Here is a 19,353-nt window from a genome sequence, read left to right as displayed (position 1 = left end):
AGGTCAAGTCCCCAAACCAGGGCTTAATACTTAATTTAATTGTAATTTCATCCTCCCCGAGAAATATAGGCTCAACCAGTGAGTCAGGAATTTTGCAATCAGCACCTATGAGCCTGCCACTTGGGCCTTTTCCATCCCCCAAAGGAAAATGGGGTAATTTGCATGGTAAGATCCCTTATTCTTCCCCCTAAGGGAAAGCAACCTTGCCTAGAACAATCCTTTTCTTTTACTAATAACTTTCTTGCTTCACTCTCCTTCCTATAAGAACCTCCCATTTTGTATAACTCCTCAGAGCTCCCCTCTACTTGCTAAATGGGATGATGCCTGATTCATGAATCATTTAATAAAGTCAATTAGATCTTCAAATTTACTGGGTTGAATTTTGTTTTTTAATAGCTATGAAAACTACAGAATGGTAGCTGAGAGTGGTGCTAATGCTTTAAATTTTTATCATATCTCAAAAAAAATTTTTTTTTATCATGTCTCACTTAAACTAAGAGTCTGATCAAGAGGGGGTAATTTTAAAAAGAAAACCACAGGCCCCAAATGGAGTCACTTATGTTAAGGCCCCATGTCTGTATACCAAGATTTAATACCTAAGCTAACTACAGTTTCAACCTCCCCGGGAATGTAACTTTAACCAGCCAAAATTGAATTTCCTGGTCAACATTAGGAGATAATCCCCCATAGACCCTTTCCCCTTAGGAGGGCAATCCTGCCTAAATAATACATTCCTTACTAATATTTTTTTTTTTTTAAATGCACTCTCACTGCCTTTAGAAATCTTTCTTTTTCCAAGGAAACAGCTCAGTACAGCTCCCCTCTACTTGCTAAATGGGACACTACCCAATTCATGAATCATTTAATAAAATCAATTAAATCCTCAAATTTACTCAGTTGAATTTTGTTTAACAAATCAAGTTAGAAAACTTATTGTTTCTCAAACTTACCAGTGTATTTCTGCCTCTGGGGTATTGCTCTTGCTATTTCCTCTACTTGTTCATTGAAACAGACATTTATTAAATGTGTGCCATGCCCTGGGTAAGCACTGAGGATACACAGATGAGTAGAAGAGTGCCAGAGTGCCAATCCTTAAGAAGCTCACAGAACTAGTAGGGGATGTAGAAATAGAAACAAATTATTATTTTTTAAATAAACATGAGGTTGTCTTCAAGATGACATGCTTTTTTTTTAATGTTTATTCATTTTTGTGAGAGAGAGCGTGCACACACAACAAAAGAGAGAGCATGAGTGGGGGAGGGGCAGAGACAGGGGAACAGAGAATCAGAAGCAGGCTCTGCTTTGACAGCAGCAAGCACAATGTAGGGCTCGAATTCACTAACCATGAGATCATGACCTGAGCGAAAGTCAAATGCTCAACCAACTGAGCCACCCAGGTACCCCAAAATAGAAACAAATTATTAAGAAAATGTGGAGAAGACAACAAGAGAAAGCACCTATTTTTGCCAAAGGATTAAGGGAAGACATATTGTTAGAGGTGAACAGAAGCTCAGCACACAAAGCAGAAGGACAAGAAGGATACCCCAGGCAGCAGGAACAGGATGTAAGAAGGCAAAGAGGTTTATAAGGCTAGAGGCCATGGAATAGCAACAGACAATGCTGGAAAAAAATAGGTAGAGACCTGATCAGGAAAGCTGTTGGATGGCATGCTAAAAAATGTAGATTGTGTCCTACATTTTCTTATCCATACATCCAATAAACATTTATTGAGCACCCACTATGTGCCAGGCACTGCATTAAGTGCTCACTCCTCATTCACTGCTGGTGAAAACATAAAATGGTGCAGTTGCTTTGGAACCTTGAAAACATTATGCTCAGTGAAAGAAATCAGCTGCAAAAGACCACATATTGTACAATATGATTCAATTTACATGAAATTTCCAGAAGAGGCAAATCTATAGAGACAAAGAGTAGGTGAGTAGCTGCCTAGGGATGGGTTGAAGAAATTTGGAGGAAATGGAGGGTGAATGCTAGAGTAAGGGAATTCTTTTTAGGATGATAAAAATATTCTAAAATTGATTTTGGTGATGATCACACAACCCTGTGAATATATTAAGAGCAACTGAATTGTATACTTTAAATGTATGAACTATATATGTGAATTATATCTCAATAAAGCTTTTAAATAAGTAAAACAGGGGAGCCTCAGTGGCTCAGCTGGTTAAGTGTCTGACTGTTGATTTTAGCTCAGGTCATGATCTCACGGTGGTGAGATGGGGCCCCATGTTGGGCTCCAGGCTAAGCATGGAGCCAGCTTGGATTCTCTCTCTCCCTCTGCCCCTCCCCTGCTCGTGTGTGTGCACTCACTGTAAGTAAGTAAGTGAGTAAGTAAATAAATAAATAAAATAAACTATAGACATAATAAACATGTTAGAAGAGTGTATGCACTTTGGAAAAAATAGGAAGAGCAGAATAAAGGGCATCAAGAGTACTGGAGGAAGGATAGTTTGTAGCATTAAATACAGTGGTCAGAGTAGGCCTCATTGAGAAAGCAACATCTGAACGAAGACATGCAGATGAAAGAGTTGGCCATGCAGTGGGTTTGAGGAGGAAGGGAGGACTTAGAATATACAAGAGGCAGATGTCCTAGGACCTAGTGATTAGATGGGGGAGTCCTAGGATGACTTCCAGTTTCAAATCCCTGGAATGCAAGGACGGTTCAACATATACAGCAGATCCTAGACTCCACCAAAAAACTGTTGGAATAAACAAATTCAGTAAAATTGCAGGATAAAAAAAATCAACATATAAAAATCAGTTGCATTTCTATGCACTAATAATGAACTACCTGAAAAAGAAATAAAGAAAACAAACTCACTTTACAATATCATCAAAAAACAATAAAATACTTAGGAATAAATTTAAGCAAAGAGGTAAAAGATCTGTACAATGAAAACCATAAGACTTTGATGAAAGAAATAGAATACACAAATAAATGGACAGACATCCCATGTTCACAGATCAGAAGAATTAATATTGTTGGGGCACCTGGCACCTGTCTTAGTGACAGGGCTCAGTCAGAAGAGCATGTAACTCTTGGTCTGGGGGTCATGAGTCTGAGCTCCACATTGGGTGTGGAGATTGCTTAAAGCAATAAATTTAAAAAAAAAAGAATATTGTTGGAATGCCCATACTACCCAAAGCCATCTACAGATTAAAGGCAATCCCTATCAAAAACAAAAACAAAAAAATAAAAAATAAATAAACAAATGCAATCCCTATCAAAATTCTAATGGCATTTTCACAGAAGTAGAAAAAGAATCCTAAAATTCTTAGGGAAGCACAAGAGACCCCTAAATAGCCAATGTAATTCTGAGAAAGAAGAACAAAGTTGGAGGCATCACACGTCCTGATTTCAAACTATCCTACAAAGCTATGGTAATCAAAGATGTATGTTACTGGCATAAAAACAGACATAATAGATCAATGGAACAGAATCAATGCCCCAGAAACAAAGCCACATACATACAGTCTATATATATATATATATATATAGGAGCCAAAAAGACAAGAAATAACAAGCGTTGACAAGGATGGGGAACAATCCGAATGAGGCTGAGAGGAGTAAAGGCAAAGTCTTCTCTGGGAGAAGTCTCAAGGAGATGAGCAATACTGAGGGCTGGGTTCTGCTAAGTAAGTGTTTTCACTGAGCTACCTCCTTGGGCTGGAGATGACTGAGTCCAAACATGACTCTATAGGTGTTTCCCGAGCCTTTTCTTTACCAACGGTGCAGTCATTGACCCATTCTATCCTGGACACTTGGTCCTGAGACTATCTACATGAACTATATAGAGGTCAGAGGTCACTCTGGCCACTTCCCAGCCTGAGATTTCCTTCCTCCTCTCCCCATTTAGAGTGAGCTCTTCTCCAAGGGAAGTTATTTATATTTGTGAATGGGGCAATGTAAGTATGAGGAAAAAGGAGAAGCTAGGGGAAGGGGAAACAAAGGTGTAAGGAGGGTGTGGGGAAGTAGGCCATGTCCAGGGGCTCCAGGAAAGCAGAGATGGTTTAATCTCTGCCTAAGCACCCACTAGGGTGTCCCTCCTTTGTTCCTCCCTCCCAATTATCAGTCTCCAGATTCCATTCCCCAGCCCAGGTCTTAGTGACAGGGCCCCAAGGAGAAAGCAGGAGGGTTTGGAGCCCAAGAATTGACCTTTCTGGTTGCCTGGGGATCTGGGTAAATACAGGGTCCCTAACCACTGGCATGGATACTAGAAATGTAAATATCAACTACTGCCCCTGATTGGTTTCTCTGCAACCCAGAAACCCAAAAGCAACCAGCCATGATACTCTGTCATCTATCCCTCAGTAGAGCAACAATAAAAACCTGATACAGGTGTGAAAAGGAGGGAAGATTAGCAATCCTCAGTGTTAGGCTGTCTGCTAAACTGGGCTTCCCTAACCAGCCATTGTGCTTGTTGTGTGCCAAAGACTCTCACATATAAATCTGGAGATGTTTCAGACTTCCGTGATTTTCCTCTTTAGCAACAGTGCAGAATGTATTTCATTTGTCAGAACACTAGTTGATATCAATGAGACTACCTGGCTAATTCCCTGCCTACTTTTCCTTTTCTTCCTTTCCAAGAATCTCTCTGCATGAGCTCCTCTGCCCCCAACCCTAATTTTGTGGACACCATAAAATCATGAGCATGGATTCTGAGGCCAGATTACCTCGGTTCAAATCCAGACTTTATTATTTACTTGTTGTGTGGCTTGGGGCAAGTGGATTAACCTCTCTGTACCTGGCTGCACATCTTCAAAATGGGAACAGGACAGCTCAGTGATTTGTTGAAAGAGTTAAATGAGTTAACACAAAAAAACACTGTATTATTGTTAGATATTATTAGTATTATTTTGGTTGCTGCTGCTTTATCAGTGCCATTCTAGGCCTTTCTCTATAAGCCCTACCTCTTCCTCCAGAATTCAAAAGAAGATTTCACCATGAGAACTCAAACTGTCTGGTGCATTCAGCCACCACTTTTTCATAGTATGTGAAACTCCATGTATTGCAACGTCCTTAATCATTTCTATCAGCTCTTTATCACCATACTGGACCATGCTAGTTCACCCTGACTTTCTTCAATCTCAAGCAGAGGATCTATCTCTCTGTAATATAGTGCACGGCAAAATAAGAGGCAGCCTTTATTCCCTCCTTTCAAATCTTCAGACCTGGGTTTGTCTATAAACTCCAATCAGTCTAGTCATTGATCCTAAGAGCAAGTCTATAATCAGTACATGGATTCATGGACTGATCCACCACAACATTCTTTCTTCCCCTATTGGGCATACAGACTAGATGTCAGTCAAGCCAATAACTGTTTATCATTATAGATGCCACTATGCACCCACCATAATGTTTTAATTGAAAAAAAGTTGACAATGTCAAGTGTTGGCAAGAATATAGACAAGCAAGCATTCCCAGTGAAAGAGTAAATTGATTCAATCAATTTGAAAAAAAATGGTTTGCCCTTATCTACCCAAGAAAAAGATCCACCTTCTTATACTAAAAGATTCCCCTTTTAGGTACATAATAACGATGGCAACAAAATATGTGCATATGTGCATCATAAGATGTGTTCATAGCAGCATTATGCGTAATAGCCAAAAGCTGAAAACAACCCAAATATGCACCAACAATAGAATGGATAAATAAGTTGAAATATGTTCACACAACAGAATGCTATACAGTGACAAAAATGAACAAACTACAGTTATACACAATTAGATGAATGAATCTCACAAATATAATATTGTGACACAAAAGAACTTCGTGTAGATTCCACCTACCCAAAGTTATAAATAGGCAAAAGTAATCTATGTTGCTACCAATCAGATTCATGGTTACCCTTGGGGAAGAGAGTGGGGTCAGAGATTGAGGGAGGTATTAGGGGGTTGTCTGCAGTGCTGGTTAATGTTCTATTGCTTGACCTGTATAGCTGTAACTTAAGTATTAATTTTGTGAAAATTCACTGAACCATCCACTTTTGATCTGCATGTTGACTCAAATTAGAAAAATAAAAATACTTCTAAAAAAAAAGAACAAAGAAAAAGAAAAATACTTCTTTAATCAAAAGAAAAGAAAAGAAAAGAAAAAGATGGGCGCCTGGGTGGCTCAGTCTGTTGAACACCTGACTTCATCTCAGGTCATAATCTCACAGTTCGTGAGTTCAAGCTCCACATAGGTCTCTCTGCTGTCAGGGAGGAGCCTGCTTGGGATTCTCTGTCTCCCTCTCCCTGCTTGTGCTCTCTCTCTCTCTGTCAAAAATAAATAAACATTAAAAAAAGAAAGAAAGAGGGGCGCCTGGGTGGCGCAGTCGGTTAAGCGTCCGACTTCAGCCAGGTCACGATCTCGTGGTCCGTGAGTTCGAGCCCTGAGTCGGGCTCTGGGCTGATGGCTCGGAGCCTGGAGCCTGTTTCCGATTCTGTGTCTCCCTCTCTCTCTGCCCCTCCCCCGTTCATGCTCTGTCTCTCTCTGTCCCAAAAAAAATAAACAAACGTTGAAAAAAAAAAAAAAAAGAAAGAAAGAAAGAAAAAAGTCTGAGGCAAATCACTTCTGCATTTGCTTGCAAAATTCTTAACAAGAGCAACGTGCATCTGTACAGTGTGCAAGACCCCACATAATAAATCCTGTCATGCATTTAGTACTAGGAGAGACTTTGTCTTTTCTAAGTAAATAGTATGCTACTGATTATTTTTAAATTACCTAGTTCTTGATATTATCTTAGAAGTTCAAAGCCAAGTTTAATGTTCATAGTTAATTCTCTTAGTCTTTTTTAAATTCATTTTTAATTAATTAATTTTTTAGAGACAGACAAAGAGTGCAAGCAGGGGCGGGGAAGCAGGAGGGGGAAGGTTAGGGAGGGAGGGAGAGAGAGAGAGAGAGAGAGAGAGAGAGAGAGAGAGAATTCCAAACAGGCTCCACACCCAGCACGGAGCCCAACAGGGGGCTCAATCCCACCACCTTGGGATCATGACCTGAGCCAAAATCAAGAGTCAGATGCTCAACCGACTGAGCTGATCAGAAGCCCCTCTCTTAGCCTCTGTAGACAGCATTTTTTCTTCTCTCTTCTATCACTTTGATTTTCTATTTCTTTTTGTACTCCTATTTGCATTTTTTTTTTTAAATACGGAACCCTTCACAAATTTGCGTTTCATCCTTGTGCAGGGGCCATGCTAATCCTCTCCGTATCATTCCAATTTTAGTATACGTGCTGCCAAGCGAGCACTCAATTTCCATTTTAATATCCTTAGTGTATATGTGTCTTTTACTTTAGGTTACCTCTAACTCTTTTTGAAGATGTTCCATATGTCCAAGAATAAATTTTAACATTCTCCAATCTCAGCCTCATTCCAAAAAGTGACTTAAGTTCTGCCAAATGGGAAAAAATTAGCAAATACTCCAGCAAAAGGCATTTTTTTTTAATATCACACTTCATTTCATATCATTATATAAGATCCCACAAAGAGAAGGAAAAATGTTACCTGAGGAATTCTTGTTTGGGACTATATGTCAGATTTCAAACACTTCTTGTTTAACAGCCTTTGGAATTTTCCTTCTTCTCTGTTCTCCACAGAACAAGTGGGAAGTAATAATGTAACTATTAAACCCTGTTTACTGGCCAAGCGAGGGAGGGAGGGAGGGAGAGAGAGAGAGAGTGAGAAAGAGAGAGACAGAGGGAGAAAGAGAGAAAGAGAGAAAGAGAGAAAGAGAGAAAGAAAGAAAGAAAGAAAGAAAGAAAAAGAAAGAAAGGGAAAATTTCACCACTCCCCACTGCTAAGAGCTTGCTTGCAATGGGAAATGGGGTTGTTGGGGGTGGGGTTAGGGCAGGACCCAAACTAGACTCCCAAACTTTAGCAACACAATTCTCACGATTTAATTAGAGAAGGCCCCTTTGCTTACCCAGTTTCACAAACTTACCCCACAGCTACCACGTTAACTATGAAAGAGTTGATTTTCACCAGTGTCAAGAAACCCAGTTTAGGAGCATACCCAGAGGTTCCTATTTGCAAGTATAAAACCATCCTCAACTTTTAAACAATATTTTTCCAAACAACAAAGAAATGAAGATTTAAAAGCAGAAACAAAAAGATGAAATTTTCTTCAGGAATCAAAGCTGAAAGATCTTTTAAGAAAATGAGGGGCGCCTGGGTGGCGCAGTCGGTTAAGCGTCCGACTTCAGCCAGGTCACGATCTCGTGGTCCGTGAGTTCGAGCCCTGAGTCGGGCTCTGGGCTGATGGCTCGGAGCCTGGAGCCTGTTTCCGATTCTGTGTCTCCCTCTCTCTCTGCCCCTCCCCCGTTCATGCTCTGTCTCTCTCTGTCCCAAAAAAAATAAACAAACGTTGAAAAAAAAAAAAAAAAGAAAGAAAGAAAGAAAAAAGTCTGAGGCAAATCACTTCTGCATTTGCTTGCAAAATTCTTAACAAGAGCAACGTGCATCTGTACAGTGTGCAAGACCCCACATAATAAATCCTGTCATGCATTTAGTACTAGGAGAGACTTTGTCTTTTCTAAGTAAATAGTATGCTACTGATTATTTTTAAATTACCTAGTTCTTGATATTATCTTAGAAGTTCAAAGCCAAGTTTAATGTTCATAGTTAATTCTCTTAGTCTTTTTTAAATTCATTTTTAATTAATTAATTTTTTAGAGACAGACAAAGAGTGCAAGCAGGGGCGGGGAAGCAGGAGGGGGAAGGTTAGGGAGGGAGGGAGAGAGAGAGAGAGAGAGAGAGAGAGAGAATTCCAAACAGGCTCCACACCCAGCACGGAGCCCAACAGGGGGCTCAATCCCACCACCTTGGGATCATGACCTGAGCCAAAATCAAGAGTCAGATGCTCAACCGACTGAGCTGATCAGAAGCCCCTCTCTTAGCCTCTGTAGACAGCATTTTTTCTTCTCTCTTCTATCACTTTGATTTTCTATTTCTTTTTGTACTCCTATTTGCATTTTTTTTTTTAAATACGGAACCCTTCACAAATTTGCGTTTCATCCTTGTGCAGGGGCCATGCTAATCCTCTCCGTATCATTCCAATTTTAGTATACGTGCTGCCAAGCGAGCACTCAATTTCCATTTTAATATCCTTAGTGTATATGTGTCTTTTACTTTAGGTTACCTCTAACTCTTTTTGAAGATGTTCCATATGTCCAAGAATAAATTTTAACATTCTCCAATCTCAGCCTCATTCCAAAAAGTGACTTAAGTTCTGCCAAATGGGAAAAAATTAGCAAATACTCCAGCAAAAGGCATTTTTTTTTAATATCACACTTCATTTCATATCATTATATAAGATCCCACAAAGAGAAGGAAAAATGTTACCTGAGGAATTCTTGTTTGGGACTATATGTCAGATTTCAAACACTTCTTGTTTAACAGCCTTTGGAATTTTCCTTCTTCTCTGTTCTCCACAGAACAAGTGGGAAGTAATAATGTAACTATTAAACCCTGTTTACTGGCCAAGCGAGGGAGGGAGGGAGGGAGAGAGAGAGAGAGTGAGAAAGAGAGAGACAGAGGGAGAAAGAGAGAAAGAGAGAAAGAGAGAAAGAAAGAAAGAAAGGGAAAATTTCACCACTCCCCACTGCTAAGAGCTTGCTTGCAATGGGAAATGGGGTTGTTGGGGGTGGGGTTAGGGCAGGACCCAAACTAGACTCCCAAACTTTAGCAACACAATTCTCACGATTTAATTAGAGAAGGCCCCTTTGCTTACCCACAGTTTCACAAACTTACCCCACAGCTACCACGTTAACTATGAAAGAGTTGATTTTCACCAGTGTCAAGAAACCCAGTTTAGGAGCATACCCAGAGGTTCCTATTGCAAGTATAAAACCATCCTCAACTTTTAAACAATATTTTTCCAAACAACAAAGAAATGAAGATTTAAAAGCAGAAACAAAAAGATGAAATTTTCTTCAGGAATCAAAGCTGAAAGATCTTTTAAGAAAATGAGGGGCGCCTGGGTGGCGCAGTCGGTTAAGCGTCCGACTTCAGCCAGGTCACGATCTCGCGGTCCGGGAGTTCGAGCCCCGCGTCAGGCTCTGGGCTGATGGCTCAGAGCCTGGAGCCTGCTTCCGATTCTGTGTCTCCCTCTCTCTCTGCCCCTCCCCCGTTCATGCTCTGTCTCTCCCTGTCCCAAAAATAAATAAACGTTGAAAAAAAAATTAAAAAAAGAAAATGAAAAATTGTGGGGCACTTGGGTGGCTCAGGCAGTTAAGCATCCTACTTCTTGATTTGGGTTCGGGTCATGATGTCATGGTTTGTAAAATCTAGCCCCAGGTCAGAATTCTCTTTCTTCCTCTCTCTGTGCTCCTCCCCAGCTCTCATTTTCTCCCTCTCTCAAAAATAAATAAATAAACTTTTTTTTTTTTTTTAAATAAAAGGAGGGGTGCCTGGGTGGCTCAGTCAGTTAGGCGTCCAACTACGACTCAAGTCATGTCCTGCAGTTCATGAGGTCAAGCCCCATATGGGGCTCTGTGCTGACAGCTCAGAATCTGAAGCCCGCTTTGGATTCTATGTCTCCCTCTCTCTCTGCCCCTCCCTCCTTGCACTCTGTCTCTCTCTCTCTCTCTCTCTCAAAAATAAATAAACATCAAAAAAAAATTAAAATAAATAAATAAAAGGATGTAGCAGGATTCTCGCACAGAGTTGTGACACCGAGGCTTTTCTTTCCAGGAAGCAACTTTATTCCTGCCGGCACCACTCAGTCGGGTTCATACCTGAAGAACTGGGCCCCAAAAGTCCTGTGGCATAGTTTTTTTACACATTTTCTGTTTCTTTGTCTCCCATATATGGTAACACACACAAACATGCAGTCTGATTAAGTAGTCTCAGTTTACAAGGTCATGAGGGATGTTGTCACATAGGTGCATAGCCCATGTTACCTTCAAGGTTTTTTTGGGGGGAGGTTCCCCCTCTTTTCTCTTTTGTTTTCTCTCCTTAGGGAGGGAACCCTACCACAAGGAAAGAAAAAATTGGGACACCTGGCTGGCTCTGATGGTAGAGTGCATGACTCTTAATCTTGGGGTTGTGAGTTCCAGCCCCACATTGGGTATAGGGATTACTTAAAATTTTTTAAAAATCTTTAAAAGAAAATTTTCAAAAAATCATTACCAAGACCTCTCCCCACACAGACCCCCTCCCCAACCCAACACACACACATCACTGACTCGGGAGTCTAGTACTGGAGACCTGAAAGGACTTCATGAATCCCACTGGGCAGTGGCCCCTTCCACTCCCCCATGCTGCCCATCCTCCACTTTCTGCCCTGCTTTCAAAACATCTCCCTCTTGTGGTAAGAGCCCAGGGCCACTCTACTCCCTTGGGCCAAGCTGGCAGTTCTCACCAGTGTCATCCTTGCTCAGCTGGAGAATCAGATCTGTTATAACCAAAATGAAAAGCAGAAAGAAAAGAGTTGCCCTGGCCAGCCAGAGAGTTTCCTGATCCCTTCAGCCCCCACCCTCTGATCTAAGTTGGAATACTAAGATGTAAAAGTCTGCTGGAGGGGCGCCTGGGTGGCTCAGTCGGTTAAGCGTCCGAATTCGGCTCAGGTCGTGATCTCGCACTCCGTGAGTTCGAGCCCCGCGTCGGGCTCTGTGCTGACAGATCAGAGCCTGAAGCCTGTTTCAGATTCTGTGTCTCCTTCTCTCTGACCCTCCCCCATTCATGCTCTGTCTCCCTCTGTCTCAAAAATAAATAAAGGTTAAAAAAATTAAAAAAAAAAAAAAAGTCTGCTGGAGTAAGGAAGAGGGGAACCTGACTAATTTAGGCAGAGCCCACTCAGATTGCCCATCTGAGATCAGCTGCTTGAAACCTGGGGTCTCGGCCTTCATACAGTCACACACCCTGCCAAAGAGCTGCAACTGCTTAGTCTTGGGGCCTGCAGCCAGGGTGTGTGTCTGTGTGTGTTAATAACCCCCCCCTTTTTTTTTTTTAATGATTTCTTTTTTCCTTTTTTTTAGAGACAGAGTATGTGTGCAAGTGAGGGCGGCAGAGAGGGAGGGGAAGAGAGAGAGAGAGAGAGAGAGAGAGAGAATCCCAAGCAAGCTCCACGCTCGGCACAGAGCCAGATGCAGGCCTCGACCCCATGACCCTGGGATCATGACCTGATCTGAAATCAAGAATGGGACGCTCAACCGACTGAACCACCCAGATGCCCCTGTTAATAACAGCTTTATTGAGATAAAATTCACATACCATACAATTCACCCTTTCAAAGTGTATGGCTCAGTGAGTTTTGGTATATTCACAGGGTATCTAGCTTCAGAACACTCTTCACCCTAAAAAGAAGCCCTGTACTGTTTAGTAGTCACTCACCATTCTTCCCCTCCCTAGCCCCAGGCAACCATTAATCTAATCTCCAGATCTATAGATTTGCCTATTCTGGATATTTCACATAAATGGAATCACACACTATGTGGCCTTTTGTAACTGGCTCCTTTCATTGAACATAATGTTTTCAAGGTTCATCCATATTGTAACATATATCAGTATGCAATACTGTGATTTATAAGAAATATTTTTCACAGATGTTTGGTCTTCATCATGTTTCTGGCACACAGCTCCCAAAGCCCTTGAGATTTCCTGAGGGATAAAGAGCAATGGGTACATCTTTCCTTATAATGTTTGACCTTTTGTCCTCAGTCTCTGAAATCACTTCAGAGCCCTGAAAGTAAAAGGGGTGACTTATTATTCCTAACAAGCCCCTTTCCACCACAACTGGGTTTATGTTAATGAGATGACTTGGAAAGCACTTCCTTGGTTGCCTCGGAAATCAACCAGGAATAGAAGGTTGGAATTTTTAGGGGCGCCTGGGTGGCTGTACTGACAGCTCAGAACCTAGAGCTTGCTTTGGATTCTGTGTCTCCCTCTCTCTCTGCCCCTCCCTCAATTTCTCTCTCTCTCTCTCTCTCTCTCTCTCTCAAAATAACTAAACATTAAAAAAAAAAAAAAAAGGTTGGGATTTTTAGTCCCACCTTCAGACCTCCAGGGAGGAGCAAGGGGTTAGAGATAGAGTATAATCACCAACAGCCAATGATTTAATCAACTATGCCTACATAATGAAGCCACCATAAAACCCAAAGGGGCAGGGTTCAGAGAGCTTCCAGGTTGGTGAACACGTGTAAACTAGATTCAGGAAGATCTGGAGATGGCATGGAAGTTCCATGCCCCTTCCCACATACCTTGCCCTGTGTATCTCTTCTTCTGGTTGTTGATTCATATCCTTTGCAATAAATTGGTAATCTAGTGAGTAAATGGGTTTCCTGGGGTCTGTGAGCAGCTATAGAAAATTAATCAAACCCAAGGAGGGGTTTGGGGGACCCTCTGATTTATAGCCAGTTGGGCAGAAGCACAGGTGATTACCTGGGCTTACGGTTGGCATCTGAAGTGGGGCAGTCTTATGGGATTGAACCCTTAACCCATGGAATCTGATGCTATCTCCAGGTCAATAGCGTCAGAATCGAGCTGAATTGTAGGACATCCAGCTGGTGTCTGAAGAATTGGTTTGGATATGTGGGAACACCCCCCACCCCCATTGGAATTGGTATTAGCACCCTGTCATAACTCTTCCCTCTTGGTTCTTAAGAAATCATGCTCTCCCAGCTCTCCTACTCATTCACATTGTCTTTTACTGGCTTCTCTTCCTCTACCCACTTTTTTTTTTTTTTTAAGATTTTATTTTGAAATAATCTGTACACCCAACCTGGGGCTTAAATTCACAACCCCCGGATCAAGAGCCACATGCTCTACTGACTGAACCAGCCAAGCACCCCCTCCTCTACCCAGTTTTTAAAGTCAATGTCTTTAAGAGTTCTATCCTGGCCTTTCTTCTCTTCTCACTATACACATCCTCAGTCATCACCAGCTTCAACCCTGATCTGAGTGCTAATGACTTGCAAATCTCTGCCTTCAGTCCAGATCACTCCTGAGATCTAGCTCCTCATATCCAAGTGCCTGCTGAACATCTTCCACCTGGGTTTACCCATTCATTTCATAAACAGAATCCCTACTATGTGCTAGGTCCTACCAAATTACCGGAGATAGTAGAGGTGAGTAAAATAGACTTGATATTTGAAGTTTTAGGGCTTACAGTCTTAGTAGGAAAAATAGACATTAAATATCTATTCCCACAAATAAATATATATAATTACATACTAGTGGGGACTATGAAAGAAAAGTATAAGGTGCTTAGGGGGTATCACAGCGGTAACTCAAATTCAACTTTTCAAAACTGAAATAATGACGCCTCACCGCAATCTGATCCTCCTCGTTTTCATGTTATTTCCTATCCTAAATGTATTCAACAAGCACTCAAAGAATGTAGTAAGTGCCCACTAGGCACCAGACAATCCCCTTCTCTCCAGTTGCCCAAGCCTGAAACCTGAGAAATCAACCTAGACCACTTCCTCATTCCCCACATCCGTTCAATATTAATTCTACCTCCCTAAATCGGTTATGTCCACCCAAATTCCTCCATCTCCACTTTACTGCCTTAGTTCAGGCCATAGGTATTCATCACCTAGATTCTAGCAACAGTTTCTGGGGATTGCTCTGCCTGCGGTTGCTCTCTTCCCTCTGATCTGCCCTCCACAAAAACACAACTTTGATTATGCTTCTCCCTGGCTTAAAAGCCTTCCATGGCTCCCCACTGTCTTCTGACCAATCCAAATTCCTATGGGGGAACAAGGCTTGATGTGTTTTCATTTGAATATGCTATTCTTTACTTTCAGCAGTCTGCAAGGAGAAAGCTAGACCCAAAGAATATGTAGTTTTATGACTAATAAGAAAACCCATATAATACATATATGGGCAGGTTACTTATCAAAAAACTGATGGGTTCACTTACAGTTTAGGTGGAAAAAGTTTAATTTTATCTATGATACCAAATATATAGATTAAAAAACAATTGCAATGTCCCATAACATGTTTTATCAGCTTTGCGGCCATCATTTGCTTTGTGGTTCAAAGAATCACCTCTATAAGATTAAACTAAAACTTTGCCATTAAACAAATATAGTGGTGCTCTTTATTACTTTTCAGTAGTTTATGATAACAAGAGATTGAACCTATCATAATTCAACTTAAATATGACCTTGGCCCCAACTAGATAGTCTCTCTTTACTATGCTCTTGCATCATCAGAACATATTCTCTAATATTCTCTTTCTTACCTTATTAAAGAGGAAGATAACTAGCACAGGAGTGCTTCAAATGTTCAACTTACTTATTTCAACAGGATTATTTACTCCCAAGACTTCTCATCAAATACTGATATGATCAATATTTTATTTTAATTTTAAACAAAGCTGAACGAAAATGGAAGATAAATAATTTTTATTTCCACACTCCCTCACTTGGCATGCAATGCTTTGGCCATGGCTTGCCTCTCAGCCCCATCTCTCACCAGGCCTTCCCTTCAAGTCTGAGCTCTGTCCATATGGAACTACCGGCAGTTTCCTAAAAGTGCCATTCCATTTACAATTTTGTGCCTGTGCTCCCCATACCAATCTTACCCAAGTCTTAAGGAAAATGCTGATGCCAATAGACAGCTGGTTTACAAATGCATCTATAACACTTGATTACACTTTTTGATTTGTGTCTCTGGCCCCTACTAGGCTGTAACTTTCTCAGAAACAGAAACCATGCCATTAATTTTCCCCCCAGAACTAGCTAAGTGCCCAGTACAAATGTTCATTAACTGTGCATCTATCTACCAAATAAATCATCTTTTTTTTACATGCTAAAAACACCCAGAATAACAATAGGAGTTGAACTGGAAGGAAAATCCAGGAGGTAAGTGTCAAAGTCTGCAAATAACTTGGGGAGACCTGGGACTGATGGGTTACCCAAAGAGGAGGACAGTAGATGTAAGTAGTAAAAGTAAACAGGATGGTACCTAGTGTTAAGACTTGAAGGACAAAGGGGTTTTGCACCTCTGTGGATGAAAGCACAAGGGGAAACCAACTGAATGGCAATACTGCCTCCCAGTGGCAACTAGGATAAAAACCTCCATACCAGAGCACTTGCACCGAATAGCTTTCTCACACTGAGTGGTTCTGGCCTATGAAGTGTGCCAGGGACCTCTCACTTTATTTCATTTCATTCTCACGGCAACCCCTTGTAGAGACACAGCATGTAGCTTAGGGGTTAAAAGCACAGACTGTGGGTCCAGGCTATCTGGCTTTCCCACTTACGAGCTAGTGTGAACTTGGACGAAGTATTTAAATTCTCTGGGTATTTCTCAATCTATAAAATAGGGATAATATTAGTATCTACCATATAGGGTTCTTAACGAGGGATAACATTTTTTAAATTTTTTTAATGTTTATTTTTGAGAGAGAGAGAGCACAAGCAGGGGGCGGCGGGCAGAGAGAGACAGGGAGACACAATCCAAAGCAGGTTCCAGGTTTTAAGCTGTCAGCACAGAGCCTGACACGGGGCTCAAACCCACAAACTGTGAGATCATGACCTAAGCCGAAGTTGGATGCTTAACCAACCGAGCCACCCAGGCGCCCCACAAAGGATAAAAGTTTTTGAACAATTCTATACATTACTCAGTGTTTACCACGATAAGTGTAGTTACCATCTGTCACCAACAGTGTTATTACAATCTTATGGACTATATCCCCTATGCTGTGACTATTTCTGTGACTATTTATTTTATAACTGAGAGTTAATACTTCTTAATCCCCTTTATCTATTCCACCCATCCCCTACCCACCTCCTCTCTAGCAACCACCAGTTTGTTCTCTGTGTCTAAGAGTCTGTTTCTTTGTTTGTCTTTTTGTTTCTTAGACTCCACATGAGTGAAATTATAAGGTATTTGTCTGTCTCACTTATTTCACTTAGCGTTATATTCTCTAGGTCCATTCGTGTTGTTGCAAATGGCAAGATCTCATTCTCTTTTATGGCTGATTACTATTCCATTGCATGTGTCTATAAATATATCACATCTTTACCCATTCATCTATCGGTGGATACTTGGGTTGCCTCCATAACTTTGCTACTGTAAATAATGCTGCAATAAATATAGTGGTGCATATATCTTTTCTAATTAGTGCTTTCATTTTCTTTGGGTAGATACCAAGTAGTGGAATTAACGGATCATGGTATTTCTATTTTTAATTTTTTGAGGAAGTTCCATACTGTTTTCCATAGTAGCTGCATCAATTTACATTTCCACCAGCAATTCACAAGGGTTCTTTTTTCTCTACATCCTTGCCAACACCTATTTTTTCTTCTCTTCTTTATTTTAGCCATTCTTTTTTTTTAATACTTTTTTTTTAATATTTATCCATTTTTGAGAGAGAGAGAGAGAGAGAGAGAGCAGGGGAGGGGCAGAGAGAGAGGGAGACAGAATCCCAAGCAGGCTCCGTGCCATCAGCACAGAGCCCAATGCGGGGCCCGGACCTATGACCCATGAGATCATGACCTGAGCCGAAACCAAGAGTCAGATGCCCAACCGACTGAGCCACCCAGGTGCCCCTATTTTAGCCATTCTGACAGGTGTAAAGTAGAGGGGAAATTCTCAAAAGGGTACTTCACAGCACAGCAAATGTTATATAAATATTAGTTAAATAAATTGAGCATACAGTAGGAACTCAATAAATATAACTTCCTTTGCTTTTTTTCCCCTTATATCTTGGCCCCTTCAGGTGTTGCATGCCTTAGTGGTCCTGAAATTCAAATAGGGGACCCTCAAATATCCCAAAGAAGTCAATTCCTAAAAGTTAAGTGTTTAAGTGTTGGACTCCATTTCGGCTCAGGTCATGATCTTACAGTGGTGAGATCGAGCCCCATATCAGGCTCCATGCTGAGCATTGAGCCTGCTTGAGATTCTCTCTCTTCCTCTGCCCCTCTCCCCACCTGCACTGTCTCTCAAAATAAATACACACTAAAAAAAAAAAAAAAAAAAAAAAAAAGTCCAGAGACAAGTGGTTCTGGAAAAGAGCACTTTTCACTCTGGAAAAGAGTGAAGACTTTCCCAATAACAAAATTCACCCAAAACAAAATGCATAGGGATTGTAAAAATCAACTAAGATTTGTGCAGGAAACCAGATTTTAAGGAATATTCAAATAAGTATAGTCTGCCCAGAGCCTGCTTTTGACCACTTTGTCCACAGGAGCTGAGAGACCAGTGATCATTTTCAAGATTAGGCTAATAATAACTTACTAGAGATTCTATTTTCTCCTTTCTCTTCTATCGGTATTGGAAACATAAAATTCATGAAAATAATGGCTTTCAAATGACATATTTTTGTGATTATAGACTGCCCACCCCAGTCCACATTTGCAATGAGGTGTATCTTTACTAGGTACAACTGATTGGCAGATTTGCACATTAGCAGCAAACAGGCTCCTTTCCTACTCGGAAAGCTCTCCATGATATTGCAAGATCCCTGGGGTGTTCTATTTGAGAGACTGAATATACAAAGAGTAGCCAGATAATATATAAAAACAACAGAATTCTGAGGGTACCCGGCTGGCTCAGTCAGTAGAGCATGCAACTCAGGGTCATGAGTTCTAGCCCAATTTTGGGCACAGAGTTTACTTAAAAACCAAAAAACAGAACTCTGACCCACAACCTGAATAAGCCTACCCAGGAAACCAATCCCCTTATCTATAATAAACAGCTCAGGAAGCCAGCCTGCTATAAGTCAGACTTACAGAAGTCAGACTGCTAACTCTAGTGATAGTTTAGGAAGCCAAACCAAAAGCCCTGTAGCAACTGGCCCAAAATGGCCAGGACTTGATTAATAAATGACAGCCTCCCTAGATTTTGTGGCCACTTCCAATTTAGGACCAACCAGAGGAAGCCAAATATGAGCCCCGAATCAATCACATAGAATGCCCCTGCTCCTAGTTAGTCCAACTACAGCTTTTCCATGCAAACAAGCCTGAAACCTTCTCCCCTCCCCCTCCACTATAAAGTGTTTCCACTCTTCTGCCTGCCTTTGACTCTTCCAAAACTCAAGTGTCTGCAGCTGACCTCCTTGCTATATAGCAAGCTCCGAATAGTCTTTGATTTTCTCATTAGGTTGGTCTTCGTTTATTTCCACATATCGTACCTAATAATTCTATGAAGAATTAATTTTCAAACCCTCTTAAAAAAGATATTGGCTTACATTGTTCAAATGCGTTATTTCTAAGACATTCATACAGTTAGCGGAGAACATCATTTTCTCCTTCATCTTAAGAACCTAGGCTCAAGCGCTCACCTTTCTGCACAGCTTCCGGGAAAGGAGGCAGCTTCCTTCTACCCACAGGGGCGGTGGACCTAGTGTCGGTGCTGATAGGCAGAGACTGCGCCACGCCCAGGCCAACCCCAAGAGAGAGAACT

The 19,353-nt window shown here is 41.1% G+C and overlaps 1 protein-coding gene and 2 non-coding genes across 4 annotated transcripts in view; all 3 read right to left on the bottom strand.

The window, feature by feature from the left end:
- HSD17B6 (hydroxysteroid 17-beta dehydrogenase 6) overlaps positions 1–19,252 on the bottom strand; it is a 50,173-nt gene extending 30,921 nt beyond the window's left edge. Inside the window, exon 1 of one of the 2 annotated variants that reach the window (XM_047066749.1) lies at positions 19,232–19,252. The gene's annotated coding sequence lies outside the window, so the exon portion shown is untranslated. Of the gene's footprint in view, positions 1–950; positions 1,040–19,231 lie in introns of those variants that run through there. The other variant, XM_047066748.1, reaches the window with a different exon arrangement.
- LOC124502737 (U6 spliceosomal RNA) lies at positions 7,142–7,247 on the bottom strand. The gene has a single exon (XR_006960001.1). It is a non-coding gene; the product is annotated as a U6 spliceosomal RNA (small nuclear RNA).
- On the bottom strand, positions 8,978–9,083 carry LOC124502736 (U6 spliceosomal RNA). The gene has a single exon (XR_006960000.1). It is a non-coding gene; the product is annotated as a U6 spliceosomal RNA (small nuclear RNA).
- Positions 19,253–19,353: the final 101 nt, after the last annotated feature.

This window comes from Lynx rufus, unplaced genomic scaffold (genome assembly GCF_022079265.1).
Source record: "Lynx rufus isolate CCGP_SWC_20201006 ecotype Redwood Valley unplaced genomic scaffold, mLynRuf1.p SCAF_7, whole genome shotgun sequence".
In the NCBI taxonomy this organism is placed as follows: Eukaryota; Metazoa; Chordata; class Mammalia; order Carnivora; family Felidae; genus Lynx; species Lynx rufus.
Note: the sequence above shows the minus strand (reverse complement) of the source record. Positions and strands in the feature narration are given on the sequence as shown.